The sequence below is a fragment of the Ceratotherium simum genome, chromosome Y (assembly GCF_057802395.1).
Source record: "Ceratotherium simum simum isolate JZ-2026a chromosome Y, ASM5780239v1, whole genome shotgun sequence".
Classification (NCBI taxonomy): Eukaryota; Metazoa; Chordata; class Mammalia; order Perissodactyla; family Rhinocerotidae; genus Ceratotherium; species Ceratotherium simum.
The window spans coordinates 4,251,085-4,274,669 of NC_141941.1; the positions used below are offsets into that span (position 1 = coordinate 4,251,085).

The 23,585-nt window shown below is 40.4% G+C and overlaps 1 protein-coding gene across 5 annotated transcripts in view; it reads right to left on the reverse strand.

Annotated features, from left to right (window-relative positions):
* The window catches only part of LOC147911620 (neuroligin-4, X-linked), a 295,702-nt gene that overhangs the window by 138,763 nt on the left and 133,354 nt on the right, over positions 1-23,585 (reverse strand). For 2 of the 5 annotated variants that reach the window (XM_087427912.1, XM_087427911.1), the window contains exon 2: positions 22,730-22,927. The exons of the other annotated variants lie outside the window; for them this stretch is intronic. The gene's annotated coding sequence lies outside the window, so the exon portion shown is untranslated. The remainder of the gene's footprint in view (positions 1-22,729; positions 22,928-23,585) is intronic. 5 annotated transcript variants of the gene reach the window in all.

The following is a 23,585-nucleotide window of genomic DNA, read 5'->3' on the forward strand; positions in this document are numbered from 1 at the left end:
TAATGTCCCCGAAACTCGTATCCACTCAGAACTCAGAGTGTGACCTTATTTGCAGATAGAGTCATTGCAGATGTCATTAGTTAAGGATCCAGAGATGAAATCTTCCTGGATTTACAATGGGCTCTAAATCCAATGACTGGTGTCATTGTAAGAAAAGGAGAAGACAGACAGAAACACACAGAAAAGGAGGTGATGTGAAGATGGAGGCAGATATTGGAGGGATGTGTCTACAAGTCAAGGAACACCAAGGATTGCTGGCAGCCACCAGAAGCTAGGAGAGAAGCACGGAGCAAATTTTCCTTCAGAACATGCAGAAGGAACTAACACTGCTGATGCCTTGATATTGGACTTCTGGCTTCCTGAGCTGAGAGAGAATACGTTTCTGTTATTTTAAGCCACCAACTTTATGGTAATGTGTTATGGAAGCCCCAGGAAACTAATATTTTAGGCATTTCACAGTGGTGTGGTAAACACATCCTAAGGCAACACCTAATGAGTCACACCTTTCTATAACCCCAGTTAATTGTATATGACCCAGACCTGCAAAGATGACAGAAGAGTCATCCCCCTGATTACATTATATGGGAAATGTGATGGGATGCCAATGGCTTGATTAAGGTATGTTACATGAGATTCTTTCTCAGCTGACCTGAGTGAGAGATTCTCCTGCTGGCCTTGAAGAAGTAAGCTGCCATGTGCTAAAGCAGCTGCTGACAGCATCTAGGAGCTGAGAGCAGACTTCACCAACAGCCAGCAAGAAAGTGGGACCTCAATTCTATAACCGCAAGGAACTGAAATCTGCCAACCCCTGAGAGCTTGGACGAAGACCATGGGCTCCAGAAAAGAAGCCTAGCTAACACCTTGATTGCACCTTTGTGGGACCCTGAGCAGAGAACCCAGCTAAGATATGCCCAAACTCCAGATGCACAGAAACGGTGATAACAAATGAGCTTTATTTTAGCCACTAAGTTTGTGGTAATTTGTTACAGAGCCATAGAAAACTAACACACATGGGCAGCCAAGGGATACAGCCTTTTAAAGAGGATGTATCCCTTGTCATCTATTCTGTCTCCCTCTGACAGCCCATCTCAAGTTACGTAAGGAATTTGTTTAGCCAACGCTATGAATTTCCTCAAATTCCAGGTAATGTGAATTCTGTTGGAGACCCATGGAAAGCAGGGCTTGAAGGAGAGCCAGAGTGCACCTGCAAGCCATCTGGAGTCCAGCAATGTGTATGGGCATTTGGCCTGCCTTCAGCTGTCCTCCTGCAGCGTGGAGGCAGCACCAGAGAGGGCATTCCTGTCTGTTCCAAACACACCCCATGGGCCACCTCCATCTCTGCACGCCGAAGTCTGCATTTACTGTTTCTTTATTGGAGTTAAAGAACATTACATAGTCCATGATATAACCGTTGCTTCCAAATGCATAACGGATAAGTGGCATAGCCACCATCAAGTTATTTTTGAACATGAATTCCGCATAAGCCATTGACATATTGAATTATAACATTATTGAGAAATGAAAGCAGTAACTGGACTGCGTCTGAGTTTTCCTCGGCACTTTGAAACTCTTTCTGTGGTTTGCCTTGGTTTTTTTTCTTTGTTTCTTCTCCCTTTTTATTCACTTCCCTCCCTCTACATCGGTTCCAAGGGCCTTCCCCACCATTGAGGTGCTAGGCTCACCAGGATGGACACCCACCATATCGCATGTGAGGTGAATTATAAAGGCTGGGAAGACCAGGACTGAGGTCGATAAAGGAAAGAGATTTCCCACAAGACCACATGCTGCCTTGTCTGCCAAGCCTGACTATGCCCTTTTGGTCTGTAAAAGCAGAAATCTGGACTAAGACGGGACACTTCAGTAACGATGCAGCAATTATCTGCATCCTCAAATGGCGTGTACACAGAGTAATAACTCGGTGAGGAGCAAGCATTCTCGCTTACAGCATGAATTCAGAGGGAACACAAATCATTCACTTAGCAGCTTGTGAGCAATTTGGGAAGATCGTGTTTCTCCACTTGTTGTTCATGCAGCAGACTGGAACTCAATAAGCATGCTGGCTCAGGGCATCGCAGAGCTGCGGCAAGCATCCCCAGCCACGCACACGTGGAGGCAGGCCAACGGGTTCCTTGCTGCTCAGATGGCACAGAATCATCACATAAACCAGCAAAAAAGAGGTTTTTTTAAAGGTCAAATCCCTGTACTTACAGGAATACGACTCTACATTTCCAGCTGGAGAAATGGCAACCTCCATGATTAAAGCATAATTTCATTGCTATGGAGATCATTTAGACAACACCACCAAATTTTCTAACAGCATTCTGTAAACATAATCCAAATTAACTCTGACTCCAAAAAAAGGAATCTTTCAGCCCCTGGCACCATGCTTTACTTAGGAAGCTTTCAAAAAATGGCGAGCCAAATAAGTCATTCAAAGCAGAAATATTCTATCTCAGCTGGATGCTTCCATTGCTATTAAAAAGGAGCATCAGGAAATAATCGCTTCTGTCACCACGCATTATCATATATGTCTTACACTTCGCCTGGAATGCTGCCTTTTCTTTTATCATTACTGTACAATAGGGCCACCTTTGTATTCCAAAGCAATTTGCAAAGGGAGATGATCAATAACAATGGAAGCACAGAAGCTACTAAAAATCAATAGGTCCCATGTACTATTAACATTGCTTAGGATGTAATGATTATTTCCAAATAAAATATTTTTGGCTGTCACTTAGTAAAAAGGGAGTTAATACACCCAATATTTTTTATTTTTGTCCCCAAATTAGAACCTCCCGTATTCTTTGGAAGAATAACAATGTTAGTTGTATTCTAAATCTCATCATATTTAACCATAGATCAAAAATTACATGTTTCATGTGACCCCGTTCTTCCAACAATAGCTTTAGAATTCCTGGATGAGGATAAAGGCACAAATTTGAAAATAACAGTGAAAGACAAATTGGATTTTGACTGTGGATCTCTACAGTAATTCTATGCCAGATGAAATCACTGGGCTTGGCTTTCTCTGCAGGCTTCTGTGACTCTCTCACGGGATCAACCGAACAATCTTCAGTTTTCCAATGGCCATCAACCCATATCATTCAGGTTTGAGAAGGGTCAGCTACTTTGCAGTCTGAAGCAGACACACCCCACAGTGATGGAAGGCTGGTGGCCAGCAGCTAAACGCCTCACTGAGCAGAAAAAACTCTCTCACTGCCTAAACCTCTTGAGCATCTGGCGTTTGTCCTTTCTCATCCCACCATCTTGGAAGTCCAAATCCAGCCAAATAGAAGCATCCATTTGTCTACTTTACTATTGCAGTGTTATTTACTAAAGAATGAACCCTATTGATGCAAATGGCCTGTGCAAAATATTAATCTTCTCAAATGTCAACACTCTACTATCATGCATGATGGATGCAGTAATTTTGTTTTTCATAACCTATTCCTATTTAATTAAACCAAATAGAGAGTTTTAATGCCAATAAAGAGCTATAACTTGAAGTGGACAATGTCATGTTGTGGAAAGACAGATGAATGGGATCATGAAATGAGCCTTAGCCTAAGGGATTTAAAGCAAAGCAAAGCTCACTGTCATGTAAGTGACCACTTTTTCATTTTGTTTTGGTTGGTCTGAAGGAAGAAGAGTCAACCTCCCTATCAGAATTGCCTGGAAACATGTGTTAATTGGACAGCTAAATGAATATGTGTGACATGCACGATTGCTTTGAAACCAAACAATTAGGAAGAGATGACAGGAAACCAGCCAACAATGCATTAGCATCTTTTAACCAGATAGTATGAGTTGACAGGCTGAGTAAAACAGAGCAGACTGTGACCAATCCACTGTGAAAATAATTTCTATTAATGAATCTAACATGTATTGCTTTGGATACAAAGTTACAAAATATTTCATAAGTCACCAAGAAAAGGAGGCTATTGACAAAAATCAGCAGGAAGAGATGGATGGCCTCTACATCCAAGCAAATGTCAGTGGTAATTGGATCAGCCTAAAGATCAACAGATTCCTTAGCTACTGGGAGCAACTTCAGTGATGCGATGAATATTTTTAATGATACAAATTTAATGAAGTGACGCAGCTTAGGAAAACAGAACAACAGTATAAGACACTTAGCATCGAATAGATATGTTATCAGTGGTGCTGATATAAAATGTTAAGGTTATTTGAATAAATAGATGGTATTGTCACAGGATCATATTTGAAAACATGGAGTATGCCAAGAAGCAGCTTCATCATGTTGTATCATGTTGTAACATGCATATGCAGTTGGTGTTCGCCAGCTTTGGGAAAAGAGCTCCAGAAGCCTGTTCATAGGAAAATGGATTTGGTTTGCTGTCTAGAAGTCGTTTGATTCTGCAGAATCAGGTTCAGAGAGTGCAAACTGCATTGGCGTTATAGGACTGCAAACAATTCTCAAGAATGCCAAGGCTGAGATGACTAGACAGACACCCAGAGGAAAAATATAGTAGACATGAAAACCGTTAAGAGGCTCAAAATTATTTAGTATAAGAATAAGTGAATAGAATATTAATAGTTCATTAAGCACATTAAATTAAAAAGTACCTTTATACCTCTTTCATATTTAAAGATCATTAAAATGCGTACCATATATATGTAAGGATAACAGGTCTTATGAACATGCTGTGACCATTGCTGCAGAGCATCAAGCTAATTTAACTTGATGCATCCCCATATACGTTCAAAGTTCTTATTGTAATACAATCTACTTAACTTTTTCTAAAAATTAATTACATGATGTGACCTAAGGGAAGATGTTACATAAAGTGACAGAACTATTACAAGAAAAAAGAAACCTTTATTTCCAAATGAGTAGACTGAATAGTGAAAGTCAACAATAAAACACCACTAGATGAGCCAAAAGCAACTTAGCATTTAAAATGTAACATTTTACTTAGAGACTATATCAAGTTCCTACCTAAAAAGTTCTCACTGTAATAGGTCTGATCAACTCATCATCACAAGATGAAACTTGTGTACATGGGGTGATTAACATTTCAAATTTTGAAATATCACAAAAAGACATTATAGACACATTGAAACTATCCAAGGGGCATAGAATCTTAGGATTTTTGGTAGAATTTCAGGTGTCATAGGCATACTGAAGAGAAAAAGAGGTCTTTTGTAAACTATTATGCTAAAATCTATGTGTGGATATATACATACATGTAATAATTGAAGGATTGATAGCTTGTATATAGGATAAATTATAGCTTCCACCTCTAATACAAATTTTTAATAGTCACCTTTTGATGTAGACAATTTTGATGTTGACAATGTGTTCAAGATATTCAAGTGTGTGACTAAAAATAAGATGAATATACATTTCCCTAAATTTGCTACAAATAGATCACTAAAAACTGATGAAAATTAATTATCTGATCAAAACACAAAAGCAATGGAATGTGGAACAAAATACTTATTTTGTTTAAATCTTGTCATTCAAATCCCTACTTGAATATTTTGCAGGTTTATAAAAATGACCCATTCATTTCTAAGAACTTTTATTTTTAGCATAAGATAAGCAAAGGGAATATTATGGGTTTTTTTAGGGAAAGACCTATGAAATTAACAGTTATTTGAAAAATAAAGGACTAATATTGGATAATTTGGTACATTACAGTTTTTATCTATAATTAAAATCATTAAACATGATTTTAAACATACAAGATGAATTATGAGCACTACGCTTTTATACCAGATATTTTGTCTATCTAGACAATCTGAAGTTCTACGCCAACTGCGTAACCTGTTGAAAAATAATAAAAGACTTAAGTGAGAGTATACAACTGAACTTGCTATGGAATTGATATGATGGATGTGTTTGCCTTCAGTAAAGGATGAATAATTAAAGATTTAGTATAAATGTAATCCCAGTGTATACGACCTTTGGTCTATTGAAAGATGAATCACAGAGATATTTTATAGTGAAGAAGACACAAGGAATCTGTATGAGACTATTGATCAAAGTAAATTAGATTTTGGAATTAGCTTAAGAATATGCATTGGACCACAGCAGACTTAAGAATGTGGGTTGCTCATATTGCTAGTGGGAATGCAAACTGTTGCAGCCACTATGGAAAATGGAATGGAGATCTCTCAAAAAATTAAAAATAGAAATACCATATGATCCAGCTGTTCCACTTCTTGGTATTTATCCAAAGAACATGAAAACACTAATTTGAAATGATATATGCACCCCTATATTCATCGCAGCATTATTCACAATAGCCAAGACTTGGAAGCAACCCAAGTGCCCATCAATGGATGAATGAAAAAAGAAGATATGGTGTATATATATACTGGAACACTACACAGCAATAGAAAAGACAAAATCATGCCATTTGCTACAATATGGATGGATCTTTAGGGTATTATGCTACGCAAAATAAGCCATATAGAGAAAGACAAATAACCTATGATTTCACTCACATGTGGAAGATAGATTAACACATAAATAAGGAGAACAGATTGGTGGTTACCACAGGAGAAGGGGTTAGGGGGAGGGTGAAAAGGGTAAAGGGGCACATGTGAAGGATGACGGATAGAAACCAGACTTTTGGTGGTGAATACGATGCAGTCTATACAGAAGCAGAAATATAATGACGTACACCTGAAATTTACACAGTGTTGTAAACAAATGTGACCTCAATAAAATAACTAAAAAAAAAAAAAAAAAGAACGTGAGATGGACTCATTATTGTGTATTTGGGCAAACTCCAGGAAGGCAATGAATGTGATTTGATTTTGTTTGTAGCTATACTTCACCTAGTAGTGAAATGGAAATCCGCGGAATCTATGAATCAATCTCCCCGTTCATGGGGTGAAGCAATTCTCTGGTAAAGGAAGGGTAGCTGAAACAACCATTCACGGGAATGATATCAAACTCAACTAACACTGGTTACAGGGTGACAATACAAGAGAGGCCCAAAGAACCCCCTGACAATTTCAACCCACACTGCTGATGTTTCCTTCAGTTTTTCATTATTGTCTAAAACTCACAATCAGCACCTTAAAACATCTGTGTTGCCTTAGTCTCTAATTGTCTACCCCACACACGCCAGCAGTTAATTATACATTCTCTTATTCCTTAATTGCAGTCTTGTTGGTTTTCCCAGCATGACTTGAAGCTTCTCATGAACTGCATCCTCTTGTAGCAATGGCCTTACCTGCACAGCACAATCTATTTTCAACAACTACTTTCTGCTTGATGATAATCAAATGTCACAACACTCCATGGGTTGTGAAGAGGGCAACCCAAACTTTAGCTGAGACACCAAAATAAGATCTTGACCCAAAATGATGGGAACTTAAGCCAGCCACTTATTTACTCAGAAAATACAATTTTTGCTACTTTCTGTCTCAACAGTGTATGGTTTTGCTGTCATATCTTGTTTACCCTTTCATTGCACTAAGTAATTTTTTTTCAACTTTGCACAAGGACTCATTCTTGAGCCAAGAAATTTCAACAGAACATATAATAGTTTATCAGTCACCTAACTAATTATATAACTACTTAATCTCATCACTCTTGGGCAGAAATTGAACAAATAATGAATTTCTTCCATTTGCCTGGATAATTAGCTGTTGCACCAGTTTGGGTTATGGAGGATACAAAAGTATATCCTCACTTCTTTCTCTTATGCACTGCTTTAGTTTCAGGAATCTATGTGGTTCCCATTTTAGGACAAATCTTGAAAGTTGTTCTAACTCACACATGGAGAATTATGTGGGATACAGGCAGCCTATTAATTCTTTCTGAGCCCTAAGACCCTAGACACATGAACACTTGGAATCCTGTGCAAACTGGCAAATATGCTTGTTTTGTTCTTTTGTTGTTTCCAAGATGGGGATAGTGATGTCTGATCTTTGTTTCTTAGAGTTATAGAGTCACAACCTTGCATATACCCTCCATTCCCATACGTCACTCTTAATTCTTGATTCTTGTTTGGCAAAACCCTAATCCTGATGTAATGCAGCTTTCCATCCAGTGCACAACTGCACCTCTGCTGGTGAGCACCAACGAAGGAAAACATAGACCCACGCTGACTAGTCTCACTTTGAATTCATGACCACAAATCTGCAGTAGGTTCATCCTGGCGTTCATACTAAATTTCCCTAATAAATTTCCTTTAAAGCTTCCCTAAATGACTAACACCTTCTCCCGCCTCCTCTAGTCACAAATCCCCAGTCCCTCCTTCACTGTTGGTGTATGATCTTGCTTCCAACTACACTGCAAAAATTATAACAATCTGAAGAGAACATTAGTAAACCCCCATCAACCCATTTGCCCAGGTACCATAACTACCCCCACCTTCTGTGCTCCCATCCTTTCACTATAGGTAAATAGTAGGAACACCATCTAAGGCTAACTATCATACATCAAATCCCATTAACTCTTGCCAATTCAACAACAAGTCACCCCCCTCTTGCTACATCATAACTGTTTTCCTCTTGTGGTATATTGTGTCAGTGTTCAAAGTACTTTCCACGCCTCTCTGTGGAATAAATATACACTGCCTCTGTCCGATGGCAGGCTTGGTCAGAAGAGTCGCAGTGTCTCTCCCTGGGAAGAATTTTACTGCCTCATCTCAGTGACATTCGATGTACCTATTTGACGTGTTTTAGCCAAGGACGCGTGAACTGAATTGAGTGCCACTTCTAAGAAAAAACCTTGAGAACTATGATGTGGTTCTGCCATGTTTCATTTCCCGTTTGCCATAAAATCAGAAGTGAGTCTGTTCCATGAGACTGTGTCCCAGAACGAGCAAGAGACAGAGAAAAGTCACAGCCAAGCCCTGGAGAACATGTGACATGAGAGAGAAATCAATCTTTGCGGCCACACATCATTAACATTTTAGGGATATTTGTTAACGCAGCACAACTTAAACTAAACTGATGGATGCAACATGTCTGTAGATCACTCTGACAGCATACAGACATGTTGTTAGACCTTCCTTCCTAAAAGAAATACAGTAATTTTCTCTTGGGTCTATATATTCCTCCAATGACTGCCTATTTCACTGCTCCTTTATAGAAAATCTCAAAATTGCTGTCTGCACGTACTGACTCCAATTCCACCACTCCTGTTCTTTGTTAAACCTACTCCAACCGGGACAACCCAGGGGTGGAAGTCAAGATGGCGGCATAGGCAGACTCTGAACTCACCTCCTCCCGCGGACACAGCCAATTTACAACTACTCATGGAAAAATTACCCCTGAGAGAGAACTGAAAACTGGATAAGAGGAACTCCTGCAACAAACGACAATCCTAACTGAGGTAGAAGAGGCAGAAACTCCCTTCTGGAGAGGAAAAACGCCACCTTCACAAGCCACCAGCTTCATGGCCGCCCGGGAGCAGCCCAAAGGTATGCTGCCCTCCATGAAGGAGCAGGGCCCTGAGCTGGGGAGCGCCCCCACTGTAGGCATTTTGTGGACCCAGCACAATCGAGACAAGTGGCATAATATCTGGCTTTGCCTGCTACTAAAACATTGGGAAGTACCCCTAGAAAAGCTAGTTCGCAAAGAAATTAAAACCGGTTCTTAAAGGGCCCATGCACAAACTCACCCATTTCAGAAAGGAACCTAAAATCACCAGAAAGAAAGGTGCACAGCCCTTTGGGGAAAAGAGACACACCTGATATGCTCTGAGGGCATCGCAGTGAGGGGTGAGACCTCTCCAGGGACTGGGACATTGGCGGCGGCCATTGTTGTGGCCTGGTGTGGGCGTGCTGACACAGACGCCATTGGAGTTCTCCCTGGGGCCTGCTAGCCCAGGGTCTGCCCCACCCACTAGAGCACCGATTTAATCCAGCTCAGCCAGGGCAGGCAGCCCACCCTAGAGACTGGCCCCACCCAACAACAAGCCCTCAGGCAACTTGTGGGCCTGCATAGATTAGTGACTGGATTCTCTGCAGCCTGGCAACTGAGCCCACTTCAGTGGGGCAGCGCATGCACAAGGAGTGGGTGGAGAGTGTGGGGCGGTGGTGGAGTGTGTGGGGCTCCTGCAGAGGAGAGACTGGGTCCACTTCAGGAGGTCAGGGCACGCATACGGGGCAGGACTGTGTTGACTGTGTGTGTGGACCTGTGGGTGGCGGGGCTTGTCATCTGCAGAAGGCTTGTGCTTCTCAAAGACCCACATAGTGGGTTCGCTCCACCTTCCAAAGCCTGAAACAATTGGGTGCTCCTGTGCCTGAGGCCAGCCCCACCCAGCTGCAATCCTCAGAGAGCTGACAAGAGACCTAAAGGCTGGAGGCTTATAGCAATTGTAAGCCCCTGAGCCTAACAACCTGCCACGCTGGGGGCCAACTCACATAAAAGAAATACTGCAACACAAATGTGCTATTAGAACTTGCAGCCAACTGTGCTGGGGCTCCCCACACCCAATAAAGAGATTGAAGGTCCCATAACAACTACAAGCAGCTGAGCATTACAACAGCTGGCCAGGAGCATAACTCAGCCTCCCTGGGCGCCTACAGGGAGAGAAAACAGCCACAACAGAAGGACACACGTAGCCCGCATAGGGTTCATTCCTGGAACATTGAGAACTGAGGGAAGCACACTGCAGGCCTCCTAAGGCATCACTTATATAAGGTCATCTATCCAAGAGCAGGAGACGTAGCTGACCTACCTAACACACAGACACAAGCACAGGGAAAGAGGCAAAATGAGAAGACAAAGGAATATATTCCAAGTAAGGGAAGAGGACAAAACCCCAGAAAAGGAACTAAGTGAAACAGAAATGAGCAACCTACACAACAGAGAGTTCAAACTAAGAGTGTTAAGGATGCTCACTGATCTTTGGAGAAGAATGGATGAACTCAGTGAGAATGTCAACAAAGAAATGGAAGATATAAAAAAGAACCAATCAGAAATGAAGAATACAATACGGAAAATGAAAAATTCACTAGAGGGACTCAAAAGCAGAGTAGAGGATACAGAAGAACGGATCTGTGAGCTGGAAGAAAGACTAGAAGAAATTACCCAAGGTGAACAGGTAAAAGAGAAAAGAATTAAAAAGAGTGAGGACAGTCTAAGGGACCTCTGGGACAACATCAAGCGCACTAACATCCATGTTATAGGTGTCCCAGAGGGAGAAGAGCGAGATAAAGGGGCAGAGAATCTATTTGAAGAAATAATAGATGAAAATTTTCCTAACCTAAGGAAGGAAACAGACATCCAAGTACAGGAAGCACAGAGAGCACCAAACAAGATAAACCCAAAGAGGCCCACACCAAGACACATCATAATCAAAATGTCCAGAATTAAAGATAAAGAGAGAATCCTAAAAGCTGCAAGAGAATGTCAAGTTACATACAAAGGAAACCCCATAAGGCTATCAGCTGACTTCTCAGCAGAAACCTTACAGGCTAGAAGAGAATGGCACGATATATTTAAAGTGCTAAAAGGAAAAAACTTACAGCCAAGAATACTCTACCCAGCAAGGTTATCATTCAACATGGAAGGAGAGATTAAAAATTTCCCAGACAAGCAAAAATTAAAGGAGTTTGTCACCAAGAAACCAATACTACAAGAAATGTTAAAGAGACTGATTTAAGGGGAAAAGAGAAGACCACAAATAGGAAAAATCATCTATTTCTATGATGAGAGGGTAATGGATACAAATGCACAAAAAAGAGGTTAGATATGATATCAAAAACATAAAATGAGGGAGGAGGGGAGTTAAAGAGTAGAGCTTTCAGACAGAGGTCAAACTAAAGAGACCATAAATTCTGTATAGAAGAAGAAAGGAACAGAGAAAGACTACTAAAACAGTGAGAAAAAAAAGTTAAAAAGTGGCAGTAAGTACATACTTATCAACAGCTACTTTAAACGTCAGTGGACTAAATGCTCCAATTAAAAGGCACAGGATGGCTGACTGGATAAAAAAACAAGACCCACGATGAAATCCAGCCATTTGTGACAACATGGATGAACATTGAGGGTATTATGTGAAATAAGTCAGAGAGAGAAGGTCAAATACCATGTGATCTCAGTCATTAAGTAGTAGATAATAACAACAACAAACAAACACATAGAGACAGCGATTGGATTGGTGGTTACTAAAGGGGAATGGGGAGAGGCACGAGGGCCAAAGGGATAATTAGGCACATGTGTGTGGTGATGGGTTGTAATTGATATTTGGGTGGTGAACATGAGGTAATCCATGCAGAAATAGAAGTATAATGATGTATACCTGAAATTTATACAATGTTATAAACCAATGTTACTGCAATAAACAAAAAATAAATAATAATAAAAAGAAAAGAGAGAGGAAAAAAATCTACTCCAACCGGGCTGCACCTAAAACTCTACCAAAATTACTACTGCTCTACTAAAAGTTACCAATACCTCCAGGCTGCTATGATGGTGAGCTTCAGACTCAGCCTTTTGTAATTTCTCTTCTCTATCTTCAGAATTCTCCTCATGACCTCATTCAATCTCCTGACTTTAAATACTGTCTATGCTGACTAGCCCAACATTTCTCTCTTTAGCACAGATCTTTCCCTTGAGCTGTAGACTCTGACATCCACCTGTCTATGGAATATCTCTCGTGTAGTTCTCACATACATTTCCAAATCAAACTTTCAAGCCTCAATTAATCCTCAAGATTCTCTCCACTAGCCCCTTCTCCAATTTCATTTGTGAGTAACTCCTTCCTTTCCTACACTTAGATCAAAAATTTTGGACTCCTTTCCTTTTCCAACAGTCCATGTCCAACTTATTGGCAAATCTTATTTTCAAAAATATAAAAATCCAACCACTTTTCCCCACCTGCACTGCTCCCATCCTGGATGTGCAGTCATAGTTTCTCATATTGACTCTTGCATTAGCCTTCTAACTGGTCTCCCACTTTCTGCTCTTGCCCCTACAGGCTAGTCTCAGTAAGGAAGCTAAAGTGGTCCTTTAAAATACACCTCCCCTAGTCACTCCTCTGCTGAAATCCCTCCAATTGTTCTCCTTTTGTACTCAGAATTAAAGTAAAAATTATTAATGACCTCATCCCACTTTGATCCCTGTCCCTCACTCTCACCTATTGGTCTTCCCAACACAACAGGAATGCTCCTACCCCAGGGCCTTTAAACTGCCTGTTCCTTCCGCCTGGAACACCCTTGTGGTACACTATCATGGTTTCTTCCCTCACCACCTTCCAAAATAAAACATAATTTTTTTAATTCTTAAATTTATTTTCCACCCCCCATAGAACATAAATTGCACAAGGCAAGAAATTTTATCTGTTGAGTACATTGCTACATCTGCAGTGCTTAGAACAATACCTGTTGTATGGTAAGCACTAAAATATTAGTTGAAAGAAAGAATCAATAGTAAAAAGCAAATATTAAAAGGTACTGTACTGTGAATGTTTTTTGGAATTATACAATGGTATACTGATGTGTACAGCATAAAACTGAATGTTTAAAAATCTTAAGAGAATAAATTACTTGAAAGGTTGAATTTTCAGGTTAGTTGAGAGATAATTGTTTAAGAACAAATCTAGAAAATGTACAGAATGTCCTTCACCAAATACAAAAATAATTGTGAAGTCCTTCCAAAGTTATTGAAGCAGAATTCAGATGGCAGCTTCCAGTCCTGTGGGTGGCTTTGCCTAGATTCACTCATTTGGCTCTTCGTTTTTGTCACAGGTGAACTGATATTCCATTTCCTTTTATTTCTTCCCTACTTCTGTCCTATTTTTAGATGCCATCCGTGAATCTCTATTCCTCCTGCACAGATATCTAACGATTTGATGAAGTGCATATACTCTGTGGTCTTTTAAGATTTGTTCCTTCATTCCTGTCACCTCCACCCCATTCTGTGCCTACTTCCCCCCATCTTCATCCTTATAGTCTCTGATTCCTAGAAGGTTCTTGAAAAGCTGGGTTAGAGTTTGCCAAGATTTTATCATCATTTACTCTGCATTACTATAGATCAGTAATGAAGCTGACCAACTGAGAAAGGCTTTTGAATGATTATGAAGCCAACCTCTGTCTTTCACAGGAGGACAAATGTCCACATTGCCTCTAGAAACACGTAACCTGTGCTGTTTCTCACAATTTCCAGAAGAGATATTATGACATTTTTCTGGGAGCCATTGCATTCCAGGAAACACACTTATAATCATCTTATCTTAAAACCAGGTAGAGAGGGGCATGCTGTGAGCTAAAGATGGAGACCAGGAGGGGAGGGGGGGGGATCTTTAGGTGAGATCTGTGTGCATGTGTGTTTGTGGGGACATATGTGGAAAGAGGGACTAATAGTGTAATAGACGGGAGAAGATAGGGCATGTCTAGTGGAAGGAGGCAGGGACACACGTGGACAACTAAAAGATGGAGTGAAAACTACTAAGAGACAAATGGATCAGCAAAGAGAAAGAAGTTATCGGGACCATCCCGGTGACACAGCAGTTAAGTACACACGCTTTGCTTGGGTGGCCCCGGGTTTGCAGATTCAGATCCCGGGTGCACACTGATGCACCGCTTGTCAAGCCGTGCTGTAGTGGCGCCCCATAGAAAGTAGAGGAAGATGGGCATGGATGATAGCCCAGGGCCAATCTTCCTCAGTAAAAAAAGAGGAGGATTGGCAGACTTTAGCTCAGGACTGATCTTCCTCCAAAAAAAAAAAAAAAAAGGAAGCTATCATTGCTTTTGGTTAAAAACTAGGACATGTTCATTATACAACTTTGGGAAATATAGAAAAGTAAAAAAAAAAAAGAAGAAGAAAGAAGGACTACAGGTAATTGAACCACACACAATGATCACTTTTATATTTTATCATCCAAGTTTCTTGGTAGCAGGGTGGAAGATTTTGGAGTTAACTAATTGAAGATTTGAATATGATGCCTACCGTACAGCAGAAGTTTTCTCTTTAAAGCTGAATTCAATATAAAATCTCTGCAAATCTTGCTTTGGTGCCCCAAAAAACAGAATCTGCTCCTTCTAAAAAAAATCTCCATTCAACACGTGTAAGATGAATCAGGACACGTAGCCTCAATTATTTGATGCCTAAATTTTCCTTCATTTCTTGACACATTGAGATTTTTTGTTTGTTTTGTTTTGAAGAATACTTTTATAGTATCTAAGTTTCTGATTTAAAAATGTCAACAAAAAATCCAAACAGAATAATCCATGCCAAATATTTTTAACATTCACTTCAATTATATGCTCATCTAGGAAATAAACTAGACGATTTAAACAAATTATAATAATCTTAAGATTGATAAGTAAGTCTAACATTTATTTTTTAAATGATAGTATCCGTCATTATATTTAATGTCCTCACACATCATAAGTGGTTTTAGTAAAGTGTCTATGTTTTAACATGGTGTTAAATTATGTATGGTGTGAGCCATTGACATTCGGGATTGTTCTGCTCAGAGGTGTAACCCATTCTCTACGTTTTCATCTTCCTCAGTGATATCTTTGCTTATGAACATCGTTTACTTTTTAGAAATTCGGTGTCCTGTTACTTTTATCATTTGCAATTCTTCTCTTTCTTCCATGTTCTCTGTCCATCCTGGGGCCATACACTTTAATGTTGGTCTCACAGCCTGCCTGTTATCTCCTCTGCTGTCTCCTGTGAATTCCACCCCCTTTAGAGTCTCTCTGCTTTTTCCACATGGCTCTTCCACTTTAACATTCTTTTTCACTTTTTTTTTTTTTTTTTTTTTTTTTTTGTGAGGAGATCAGCCCTGTGCTAACATCCGCCAATCCTCCTCTTTTTTTGCCGAGGAAGACTGGCCCTGGGCTAACATCCGTGCCCATCCTCCTCCACTTTATATGGGACGCCGCCACAGCATGGTTTGCCAAAGCAGTGCGTCGGTGCGCGCCCGGGATCCGAACCAGCGAACCCCGGGCCGCCGCAGCAGAGCGCGGGCACCCAACCGCTTGCGCCACCAGGCCGGCCCCCCTTTTCACTTTTTAAATACTGATCAAGACAATAACCAAGCAATTGCATACCATTTTGATTAAGTAGAATCTCAGAAGTCATGTCATTTTATAGCCGTCACTCACCAGCCCATCACTGCCATTCTGTGTTTATCCATAAAAGAATATGGCTTTCTGGTGAGTGATGGCTTCCTTTATTGATGTGTACTGTCTGGAGAGATCTCGTGGTCCTCCTATCCTTCAGGATTCCCATTCTCCTTTCCATCGCCCCCTTCTTCTTGGCTTTTTTTCTTGCTTGGATTGTTTCTTCTCTTACATCTTACCTTTTCTCTATCGTTTTCACATAAGGGTGTTACCCTGGCACCTGGATCCCAGAAAGGACACACATATACAAACACACTCCCTACATTCCTTCATTCTGATATTATAGTCGGGTTGAGCTCATTGGAGTAGAATTCCTCTGCAGTGTTGTGTGTTCCCTCACAACCCAGTTGTACACCAGGTCATGGTGTAGCTCCGAGGACTTGCCCAGGTAGGCTAGCTCTCCATTGGACAGCTACCCCCTATCACAGACCTCTGCCCTCTCCTTTCACATGAGCGTGATACAGAGTATTTGGGATTATCAGCATTTCACGTTATTTTTATCACTTCCATAAATTTCTAACTATCGTTCTGTTTGCAAATAATTAAAACAGATGGATACAAATGGCATGCATGCTCATGCTGCAATCGCTCATTTAAACGAACACTGCAAGGATAATCTTCCCCTCCTGTTTCATTGGATTCTGTTACTCTCCAAAGCTAAGGAGAGAAGAAACTACCCTTGGTTCCATTTATTTTCATTAAAAACTAAGCCAAAAGAAACGTCCTTTTTTACAAATCCTCAAATAATTAGTGGCTCACCCACACAGCTTTACGGCATTTTGCCCTCTCCATGATCCATGCTTTGAATCCAATCTCTTTGCATTTACTGTACAATTTCATGTTAGCTTGTAAATTCTTATCTCTGATTTAAGCCCACAGTCTTAGTTAGGGAGCATTTGGCAGCATCATTGGAAAGCCCAAACTGGGAACTTTAACAAGGAAGAAAGAGATTTATTTTTAACCTGACAAGAAGGCCAGCAAGAGATGTTTGTAGGTCAGCTGCTCAACAGTGCCCACAGGAGCCCAAGTCATCTCTCTCTCTCTCATCACATGACCATGCTCAGCAGGTGGGTTTTCATCTTGTCTCCATGTTTACAGCTCCTGACAAAAGACAGCCATGTAGCTCACCTACACCCAGGTAAGGGGAAGGGAGGTAGTTGGTGCAAGATATTTGGGTCCCTTTTATTAGATGAAAGAAAGTTTTCTCAGAAATAGTCCCTATAAGAGTCCACAGCTGTCTCCTTGGCCACATTCATCTCTGATGCTCCCCCGACTACACACAGGTTGGGAAAGTATATTGGGCCAGCCGAGCAGCGTGTGTCTAGTTCTAATTATGGTTTCCCTCTAAATGGGAAATTCCATCTTAATGCCTGAATGTCACTGAACTACGATTCAATCATTTTTCTAATTCATCCCATCCTTCCTCTGAAAGCAGTAGCGTAGATGAACACTCCATCACAAAAGCAGAAAGCCAAATTACACGGAGTTAACTAACATCCAGTAATAAACGATATTCTGTTAAGTGCTAAGGAAGACATAAAAGAATTAAAGACACAGTTCTGGTGCTAAGGGTGGAGGGAATAAGACTTATCAAAACAAAACATTCAATAAAAATTGAATAAAAATGAAGATCCAGACTAGAAAATAATATTATGAAAGAACTAATAACTGACAAAACTAACTGTACAGCCAATTGCTGTTACAAAGAAAGGTGACAGGTCAATAATTAATATCAATAATTCTTTTCCTGCAGATTTCAAATCTCAGAGATTAATGTTACAGAAAGTAAAACTGAAAATTTAAGCAATGAGCCAACATTTTAAAAAAATCTCCTGGAAATATATAATGATCCATTAGCTCATTCAGAAATAGAATCTATAAACCATCTTTAATCATTTTAGAGAGGATTACATCAGTTACACTGATGTTATTTGTGACTATAACAACACATGCCGTTTGGTGAGGCGAGAGACCTCACTGAAAATTTAGAATAATTTTATTCATACTGAAACGCAAAATGAGAACTTTCTGGATGCTTCATATAAGAAATGCCTCATGGTTATACATCTATGAGATTATGGAACAGAATTCTAGTTTCCATTGATGGAAAATAATGATATAGGAATGAATGATGTATGAATCTAATATGACAAAAAAAAAAAAAAAAGCCGCTACAATCATCTACTCAAGTCATATTCATTAAGTCTTTTTCACAGGTGCCTGATACCACACTTCTTGTTAAAATATGACAATGTCCCCATTCTTGAGATGTTTCCAGATTAGCAGGACAGGTAAAAAGCAAAAACACCACGATTGTCAACAAACAAACAAAAAATGTATATAACCCTAAAAAGAAGCATATGAAAGATTTTAGAAACACTAACTTGTGTTATTAAAACTGCTAAAAAGCTGGGGCTGGCCTGGTGGCATAGCGGTTAAGTTCACGTGCTCTTCTTCAGTGGCCCAGGGCTCACCGGTTCGGATCCTGGGCACGGACCTACGCACCACTCATCAAGCCATGCTGAGACGGCATCCCACATAGAGCAACTAGAAGGGTGTGCAACTACGACATACAACTATCTACTGGGGCTTTGGGGAGAAAAAAGGAAAAAAGGAGGAAGATTGGCAACAGATGTTACCTCAGGGCCAATGTTCCTAAAAAAAAAAAAAAAAAAAACTGCTAAAGAGCTTATACTGAAGATTCTGCTATTTCCCAAATGTGAATACAATATATTTTAATAGTATTTTTCTTTCCACTCAATAGAGATTTCCAATAAACTTGGGCAGAAAAGCTATATCTTTGATGGAAAATCTTGACATATTCATATGAAACAGTTATTAGCTCAGCTTATATGAAATCTTTGCATAAGCGAGTAAGAAACCACGCAGAACCCAAAGCATGACAGTTAAGAAGGTAATAATTGTAGCCAAGCGATGGTATCCATGGTCTTTTTGGATTATTTTCATGTTCTGGATCACTGTGGTGGTGGTGGGAGGGAAAAATATGTCCATTTGAGATTAACTTAAAAATAAAGCCTCCATAGCAATAGTAAAATGTGCATCTACAACAAAATCTGAAAGAAGTGAAGCACAAGGTTGTCCAATATGAGAATTGCTCCTATCACGAGGAAGGAATGAACTGAGATGCATGCAGTGAAGTTGCATCTGTTTGCAGTTTTGTTCTGCCTCCCATTGTGGTGAGTGGGATGGGAGAGAAGCCCTAATCACACTGATTTTGTCAGGATCCTGGATGCACCCAGGTTCTCTGCACCTTGTTATACACCATGACATCACTTCAACGCATTTTGTGCTCAGTGTGGCTGGACAAATCTCCAAATGTCAATTGAAATCTTGCTCTCACTTTGTCATGAGAAAGATTTGAATTTTAACAGGGAAAACAGGGCCCCTTGCCCAACATCATTAATGAGGACACTTGGGGAGTGCTTTATAAACGATAGCCTGGCTGCTTGAAAGCATAAAAGAAGCACCCTGGGGCCTTTCGTGTAGTTCAGGGATTCAGCTTGTCAGTGTGACACCTCCACTATAAATTCAGTACCATGGAGAGCTGATGACTACTCAAGAGACTACAAAACCATCCACAGCAAACTCACGTTCTTCTCTTCTTTTTTTTTTTCATGAGTCCAAGTGATGGCATGGAGGGTATTTGTTTCCTCTCACTTTCAGGGACTGTGAGAGATAGCTGGAGATAGAGTTCCCTGCTGTTTGAGGGAGGTTTTATATCTGAATATCTAGATGTCAGGGATATTTATCTTCAGCTTATCTTTTTTCCCTCACTGTGAAACAAACGGAACTTCTTAAGAACAGAGATCTTGGGCTCTGGGTATGAGATTTTGAATTGGGACTAATAATCCTCCAAGTGTTCTATTTCTAGAGAACTCTTCCATTTGTCTAGCCATCAGGTTATCTTTATAATTTACTTTGAGTTATCTGCTAATCCCGGACCCTCCTCCTGACTTATATGTGTGTGTTAGCCTCCACACAGTATCTGCCATTACCCCTCATGCTTTCTTGCTGTTCTCATGGTGAGTCCACCTTTGGGATGTGCCCCGTGTTTATCCTCTCTCCCTCCCACTGCTGTCGTATCCTTTGTTGACCCTGTCTAATCCCTCACTGAACTTCTGCCCTAAGCTCCTAAACGGAAGTCTCCAACTCCCTCTCCTCCACCTTTGTCCATGCTACTCAATGCTGATAGACTCATCTCTCTAGACACTAGGGTCAATCACACCTACAGATTAAGCCCAAACTCTTTACTTTCACATTCACTGTACCCTGGATCATTCTCAAACCTAGCCCCAGGTTCACTTTCTGCTCCATCCTGCAACATACTCTGCTTTAGATAATAAGGTCCCTCATTCTTCCCAAATTATGCCTCATCCTTTCTTATTCTGATACCTTGCTTATAATATTCCCTCAGCTACTAAGCTCAATGCCTCCTCTCTCACATCTCCATCAGGACACAGTTAAAACAGCACCTTTTTTATGATTCCTTTCCTAATGCTGCAATCTAAACAGCATTACACCTCCTCTGTATCCCCACAGCACAAGTCTAGATTCATCCCCTTGCCTTGTCCAGGAGTCAATATGATATCCACATTTTATTTCTCTTATAGTAGAAATTGACTTTTTACGTTTTTCCCCAGTGGCACATATTGCGAAGTTTTGTACACATTTTGAACTCAATAAATATTTGCTGTTGGAATGAATTAATAAATCATATAGAATGACAACTCTAGCACCAAACTCATATATTTAAAATTAGAATAAATTAGAATTAGACTTAAGATTTATGGTGGATTCTAGCATAGTCCCCAATGGTGAAATTTTGCCTAGAGGACACATACCATCTTTGCCAAATTAGTGTCACTGTATACAAAGAAAATAAGAGGGATGCTCATAAAATGGAATTTACTGTGAAGAAGGAAAACAAGTAAGGCATGGTCTCTATTCTCAAGGAGTACATGATCTAGCAGAGAAGCTAAATACACAAGGGTGAGCTGACTGAGGGGCAGTTATTAGATAATATGTAAGACACTGCATCATAAACTAGGAAAGAGTAAAACAAGACAGAGTAGAAAAATTAAAAAGTGTGAGGTGAGAGAAGGTCAAGAGAAAATATTGCAAGAGGTAAAGGTTGAGCTGGGATTTAAAAGGGATTACTGAGGAAGAAATAAAGGGTTTCCCAAGCAGGGAAGAAGCATCAGAGAGGAAAGTAATTGTCAAACCAGTATTCTATGACAAGGACTCTGATCTGTGCTCTTTAATGCCCAGTGGGGGTCTTCTTAAATTTAAGTGAGCAGGCAAGATCACAAGACCACCAGGGTTCACCATGGTGCCAGCCAACCCAGAAGGATATAGGACAGGAAACTGACCGTGTTAGCAGAGCTGCAGTCCTCTGGGAGCTATCTGCTCCACAGGTGACAGCTCAGATGCCAAGAGCCAAGATCTGTACAAGGTCCACATCCACCGGGGTTGGGTTCTCCTTGGCGTAGAAGCCTCAGGATTCACCAGATTTATACCTCCTATAAATACCCCATAAGCAGAGCCCCGAGGGTCCCCATAGGGAATTTGGGAGTTACAAAAGGCATTGCCTTCAGGGAAGCCTAAGGTCATGGCATCTCCTTTGGGTTCTTTTAGTTCCTTGTGGTTCTTCCCAGCCCAGACGCAATTTATGGAAATGGCGATCATCTTTCTGGTAAGCCAAGGGGCCAAGATCATTGTCATCAGCCCCTTTATCTGGTTGAAAGGTGAACAGAGTTAAACAAACGAAGGTCAGATTCTCACACAGCATCTTGCTACCATTGCACCTGCAGATACTTTGCATGTCTGAACCCATTCAATCATCATAGGAACAACTATCAAAATTACACAGATGAACAAACTGAGAATCAGAGAGAGGAAGGTGATAGATCTTGAGTCTGCAGGAGAAAGCAATGAAATCAGGAACCAGGAGTTAAACCTAGATCTATAACTAGAGAGCTTATATTATTCATATAGATTCATGGAGAGCCAACAGTAAAGGCACAGAGCAAAGATGCCCAGGAAAAACTGTGATAAAGGACTGGTTTGATCACAGCAAAAGAAGCTCTAGTAGATAAATAATCATTTCTGGAGAGCTTGCTGTATGCCGGGCACTGGACTGGTACACACAGCAGCCCATACTTGTATGGGTGAGACCATCATGGAGGCAATGAATGCCATGCAAATAAGAGCCTTTGGAAGGTAACGAGAAAGATGCATTTGAGTTGATATGGCTACACCTAACCAGAGTAGAGACAGAAAGGTTCCAGAGAGGGTTGTATATGTTCAGAACCTTGAAGGAAAGAGTCCAAGGTCCATCAGGCTGCTGACCTGGTCTTCATCAACTTGCTCGCCAGAGATGGAGATGGAACTTGATGCTATAAAAAGCAGGGAACCACTAAAGTGTTTTGAGCAGGAAAGAAAGGTGACCACATCTGCATTTTCTAAAGATGACTCTAGGTGAGTTACCAAAGATGGAGTTTCCAGAGAAGAAAACATGGCAGTCATACAGAACGAAGACAGTGGGAACTTGAACCGAAGCAGGGAAACGAATATGGGGAGGAGAGATAATAACTGAGGTACATTTATGAGCAGTCTGCAGCTTCTGTGGTTTTCATTACCTCATTGACTGGTCATTCCAGCCAGAAACATGAAATCTTCCTAGATGTAGCTCCTTCTTTCACTGCCAACATCCATCATTAAAATCAGTCTCCAAGCCTGGCAGGTTCTACCTGCAAAATCTCTGCATAATTCTAATTCCAATATGATGTCATGATATCTGCACTGCAGATTGAAATAATGGTTCAGCATTTGTGTGTCTGGGGGAAGATGGAACAGATATTGGTTACAATTATAAAATATTGCAATCAGAATTCATGTTTTGCATCATAGAGCTCTTAAAATGTAAATACAGAGCAACAAAACCAGCTTAATAAGTAGACCCATAAACTGGCCTTACATCAATCCTATCAAAATCAGCCACAACTTTAACTGCCAACTCATACCTGACCACACAATCTATCAAAAGGGCTTAATGCATTATCATTTTGGATTAAACAGGTTTTGTATGAATCTGGCAATTTTTCTGGTTGTTCTGATGCATTGTTTTAGAGGACCATGGAAGCCAGCATCTTTCATATGTAGAATGGTCCAGTTCTGCCCATTTGTTAGCAGCTAAGCTTGGCTGATCCACAATGGAATAAATGCTCTGGGTCCAGCGTTGTGATTCTCTTTTCTCCAACTCCCAGATGAATTCCGGGTGAAACTTTATCATTGGATAAATTCTACCACGTGATTTGAAGAAAGCTGCAGACAGAGACACTGGGTGTGCTCAATCTCACTCATAAATTCACCACTGAAATAAAATACCAATTAATTAGAGTAACCCTATGGGTCTTTCTTATTTCCTAGACACACGCAAATGAAGAGATAGGAAGTCCATTTGGCTGATGCTCTTGGGTTCTTTATACTGTAGCT